Raw genomic sequence first — 6000 nt, 5'->3', positions numbered from 1 at the left:
ATTTCATTGAAAAGGTCTCTAAATCTCTCTATCAAAAATGTTTAGTAATAGATAAATAGATAGATTGAATACAAGTGTAGATAGTAGTAACATATGAAGGTTTCTAAGGATTAAAAATGTGTAAAAACATCGAACAAATGTGCAGTAGTAATAAATAGAAGTGTAACACTACAGTCAAAAGCACAGATATGCATAATGTAAGTGCAACAATAATGAATAAATACACAAATACAAGATAAAAATGTAGCAGTTTATGAAACATGAACAAATCTAATGGATTTTGAAAAACTTTATTTGGATTTTCTATTTTTCTGATTTCTTTTGTTGTTTTCTCTGATTATTGGAAAGAAAAATATGTACACACGTAAAATAGCATGAATGGTTCCTAAAAGTGTTTCTAAAATGCAATGCACAAACATGCCACAATCCTAGGTTAGCCAAGATAATATCTATTGAATTCCCACTTGGACTAGGTCCAAATGTACTAACTCAGTGTGGACAGACTGGTAGCTTGGAGGCACATGCTCCCCCTTATAGTGCACTTACTTCTCAGGCACACCAAGTGATGAATTCCAAGGGTGATGAAATCCCAAGGAACCACTACTCCACAATAAAGCCATGAGAGGTGTGGGATGTCTTTAGGGACCCTTAGCACCATTAGATAGAAGGTTTTTGGCAATCTACAACAAAGTGTTGAGTAAATGTATTCATTTGAAAGGTTATGCTTTTAGTCGCTTTCATTATCCCACAATGACATTATCATAACCATTAAATGAAACTTTCATCCCAATGGATTTTTAATTATAATGGATCAGAAGAGCTTGGCATTAGCTCTTTACCACTTGGGTCATTCCCTCTTATTGGCTCTACTATAGAAAATCTTGGGATTCAAGCCCTATAAAGATTAGTACAAATTTTTTCTTACACCTAGGATCCATGAATGACAAGGGGAGATGATACTTATTCATAGTAAAATTGGGAAAACATATAATGTGGCTATCCCACAAGACATAATTGACACAATGATCTAGTCTAAATAAGAAACACAAAAATGAAAAGCATGTTGTACTTTAAACCCGAATGAAGGTTATGGTTTTCATTTAACAACCCCTTAGAGAAACCTACAAATAAAAGGGACAATCAAATATGTTTGAGGGGCCTTCAACACAATGTTTTACAAGACAAACCTAGAAAACTACGAGAAAAAACAACAATTCGTTAAAATGCTAGAAATCTAAAATGCAACTAGAGACTTTATCAAATGCTAACTATTGAAATAAATACATAGTTTTGTAGAATTAACACATAGGAAAAGGAAATAAAAGTGTAGAAAGAAGAAAGGCATAACATAAACGAACATAAGTGCATATATGTCGAATGAATGTGAGCTTTTGTAGATCTGATGTGAGCTTCTAGTGAACAAATGCACATCATAGAGAAATGTGTTCCAAGAAAGAACAAAAGTGTAGCTATATGTATCGAATGTGTAGATATGGATGAAAGTGCAACATAAAGGTATGCATGCTCAAGTCTACAAGATGAAAGTGCTGAAATAACTTGCATGTCACATGCACACATAAAAACTTCAAATAAATATCAAATTTTGGGGACTCATCCCCATAGTGGGCACCAAAGATGTATGCAAAAATATGTGACAATTCCTAAACACTAAATCTATGCCAATAATTCCATACACAATGAAGGATTTTAAATCAAAATGGAATATACCTTTCCTTACCAGCTGCAATGAGCCTCCATTGTCCTTCCAGTCTTAAGTTTCTTAATTTTGTGAGCCCTTAGATTGTGATCAACTCCCTTCTTCAAGATGCTTCAAGGTTTTGGAGATTGTGAACATCAATGCAAGATTTATCAAATGATCCTAGAATGCTAAATGAAGATGATGATAAATGATGAAATAATCAAGATGCAAATGGATGTTGGAGGAACAACTATGAAATTGATGGATAATTTCTTATAAATGCTTCTAATGCTAATTCAAAATTCAAAATTTGAGTATGATTCTAGATAGATGATATGAGGAGATAGAGGTCCCTTTTATAGACTCTTGATAGAATATAGCCTAGGTGACAACATTCGACAGTGGAGAGACAATTAAGGACACATGGATGGAGGAGATTGACTTAGTTGGAGAGATGGAGAACGTTTTAGTTGAGTTGTGAGAGAAAAGTTAAGGAGAGGAAAGACACTTGGCAAACATTTCATCAAGGCCTCTTGAGAGGACTCCATGGACAAGTATCTCATGAGCCCTTGTTGACTGCATGAGGTGGATTGACCGACTCAAATTTGGTAAGGGAAGAGGAAGAGGAATTAGTCATACAAAGACATTTTTCTCAAGAGTTGGGTTAAGCAAGGCCACATCTCCTCTCTTTGCCCCATAAAATAGGACACATGGGTGAGGATAAATAGGATTTTTAATAATTAATTAAAATTAATTATTGGTGCAACTATGAGGTGGCACTTGACATGGACTGACTAGGTGGATTGGAAGATTTAATCATTTGAGTGAGTGTATAATTAAGCAATTTAAATAAATTAAATAATTTATCAATACTAATAGAGGAATAATATTAATTAAATATAAAAATATTTAATTAATTTATAGAAATTGAATTAACTTAATAAATTAAATAATTTATCAAATTTAATAGAGGTAAGTTTATTGATTAAATATTAAAATATTTAATTAACTTCTAGAAAGTGAATTAACTTAACAAGTTAAATAATTTATCAAAGTTAATAAAGGAAAATATTAATTAAATAATAAAATATTTAATTAGTTGAGTTGACAAAATTTAAGTGTATACATTTTGCCCCTCTTTGAAATAATGGATGAACAATACATTGTTTCAACAATTCCTTGTCCCTGCCCCAAGGCTTATAATAAATGTGCAAGAGTAATAAACATAAGTGCAACACTATAGTCAAAAGTGCAGATATGAAGAATGCAAGTGCAACAATAATGAATTTTTTGTAGATATAGGACAAAAGTGTAGTAGTTTATGACAAATGCACAAATTTGATGGAATTTGAAAAAAAAATTGTTTTGGATTTTTCTATTTTTCTGGTTTTTTTGCTTTTTCTCTGATTTGTGGAAAGAAAATATGTACACACAGAAAAAAATATGAATGATTCCTAAAAGTGTTTCTAAAATATAATGCACAAACACATTATAATCCTAGGTTGGCTAGGATGGTATCTACTAAATTCTCACTTGGACTAGGTCCAACCATGCTAACTCAATGTGGATAGAATGGTAGCTTGGAGGCATAGGCTCCCTCTTATAGTGCAATCACTTCTTGAGCACACCAATCTACAAATTCAAAGGGTGATGAAATCCCAAGTGACCACTACCCCATAAAAAAGATACGAGATCTGTGGGATTTCTTTAGGGACCCTTAATGCCAATGGATAGAAGGTTTTTGATGATCTACAAAAAACTATTTAGTAAGTGCATCTATTTGGAAGGTTATCCTTTTAGCTGCTTTCATCATCTTGACATAACAATATTACAACTGCTCCATGAAACTTTTATCCCAATAGATTTTTATTTATAGTGAATTAGAAGAGCTTGGCATTAGCCCATTACCATTTGGGTCGTTCCCTCTCACTGGATTTTCTAAAGAAATTCTTGGGAGCTAGGCCTTCTAAAGATTAGTACAATTTTTCTCTTACACCCAGGATACACAAATGGAAAGGGGAGAGGATACTTCTTTGTACTAAAATTTGGAAAAATAGAATGTGGCTATTGCATAAGACACAATTGACACAATAATCTAATTGGAATAAAACACATGAAAATGAAAAGTATGTTGTATTTTAAGCCCAAATAAAGGTTATGGTTTGCATTTAACAACCCCTTATAGAAAATTGCAAATAAAAGGGACAATCAAATATGTTACGAGTCCTTTGACAAAAAATCCTACAAAACAAACCTAAACAACTACTAGAACAAACAATAACTTGTTAAAATGTTAGTAGTCCAAGATGCAACTAGAAAACTCTATCAATAAACTAGATTGATTGCGTAGTTCTATAGAATAGAAGTGCAGGAAGAAGAAATAGAAAAATAGAAACAAAATTGCACTAAAAAAATGAACAAAAATGTAGTTATATGTAATGAATATGTGGAATAAATTAATGTAAGCTTCTGTGGATCTGATGTGAGCTTCTCATGAACAAATGTGCAAGATAAAAAATACATGCTAGGAAAGAATAGAAGAACAAATATATGTAATGAATGCACATATATGAAATGATTCTTTGGTCTTCACTTTGGGTTTACCCTCTCTGGGAAATGTAAATCTCTATTGCTCCTTATTATTCATCAGCGAGTCTAGCATCATTCTCTTGACCTCTACTACATAACATACCTCAAAAAACTTATCCAAGTTTACTTCCAAAGACACTCTTCAATATGTGTCCATTATTTCTCCATGCTTGGAAAACTAGTAGGATACATAATACTTAACCCATTAGCTATGTTCGTAAAGAAAAAATTGAAAATGTCATATCCACAGAATAATAGTAATGATGTCATATAAGGAAACCAGTAGACAAGTGATAACCTTATTAAAAGATATTAAATAAGAATAGATAAGAAATAAAGGAAAATGTAATAGGCATTTGTAGTATTAGCAAGTACATGGTCTCATCAAAGTAAAGGGTAGAGAAGGTGTTTATGATGCAAGGAATTTGCTGAATAAAATGCTCAAACAATACTAAAATATAGGATTGGCCAAGCTCAAGGAGCTTAAAGAAATTAATTTAGCTCTAGATTCACATTAGTAGATAGGTAATGTCAATAATTTGACCTAGATTTTGGAATGGATAGCAAAAATCTAAATAGCTATCACTGATAAAGTATGCACCACCATACTAAAATTGGCAAAGAGACTTTCAAATTGTGTTCTCTGGGCTCATGCATATGCAAACCTTGATGAATCAAATCTAGCAAAGTAAACAACTGGAAATAGTGAAACCCAAGGACTACCACCCCCTTGAAAACCTCAAAGTACCCATCCCCAAGATGTCCTTACACTACGTACTTTGAGTACCAATCTCTGCTATTTTGCAACCACATCATCATCAAGATAGGTACTTGAATTTAAATTTTTGAATGTCACTATTCGGTATGTACTATGTTATTATGTTGAATATTCATGGTTCTAGTTGGTGTTGTAATTTTTCTATGTTCAAGTATTTCAATTTGGTATGTTATACTAAAAAATAACTTCATAACTAGCATTTCAAGTTCTACATGTATTTTATACAACACCCCCTCCTACCCCTGCCCTTGCCCCTTACCCCCATCACCACCCCCCAATCATCCCCCAACCATCTTGAAATTGAGGCTATTCATCCCCCCATCCTAAAAACTCATCCTAATGTACCCAAGCACTAGTGTTACATTGGTTGGAAATTTTTTGCATGGGGAAATCTCAATTTCTACAAATGAAGTCCTTTATAGTACTAGGCATGCATACTAATACACTAGAAACAAAACCCTCTATGATAGATTTCAAAGTCCCTCTAGTTCTAGAAACACCTAATAATCAAGGGGTGGATGATTCATGCAGAGATTGTCTAAGTGTTTTGAAGTTGAGTAGGCAACAACTTTTAAATGATAAACATTTGTTTAAAGATGAGGTATCTCTAAAGCTTCAATGAATGGAGTAAAGTAGCATTTGGGTATGCATATGCTGCAAATACACATAGTTCCTTGAATGAGGATGCATCCTATCTTATCATTAGGAGAGGAGGTGTAATATGGGGATAAATTTTCCAAAACAAGATTAATATAAGAGTTGGTAATCTATTATCTAGTATTGCTGATTTACATGCATGAATAACCATATCTTTGTGTTCTAAAATGAAAGGTATAACCAGAATTAACCAAAGTACTCAAAGTTTCTGATGCAGAAGATAGTTCTTAAATTCTAAAAGATGGCCCATTAAAACTTGGTTTCCAGGCTTCAACCC

Source organism: Cupressus sempervirens, chromosome 7, assembly GCF_028749045.1.
Source record: "Cupressus sempervirens isolate cs-2001-9-10 chromosome 7, ASM2874904v1, whole genome shotgun sequence".
In the NCBI taxonomy this organism is placed as follows: domain Eukaryota; kingdom Viridiplantae; phylum Streptophyta; class Pinopsida; order Cupressales; family Cupressaceae; genus Cupressus; species Cupressus sempervirens.
This window is presented reverse-complemented; position numbering follows the sequence as displayed.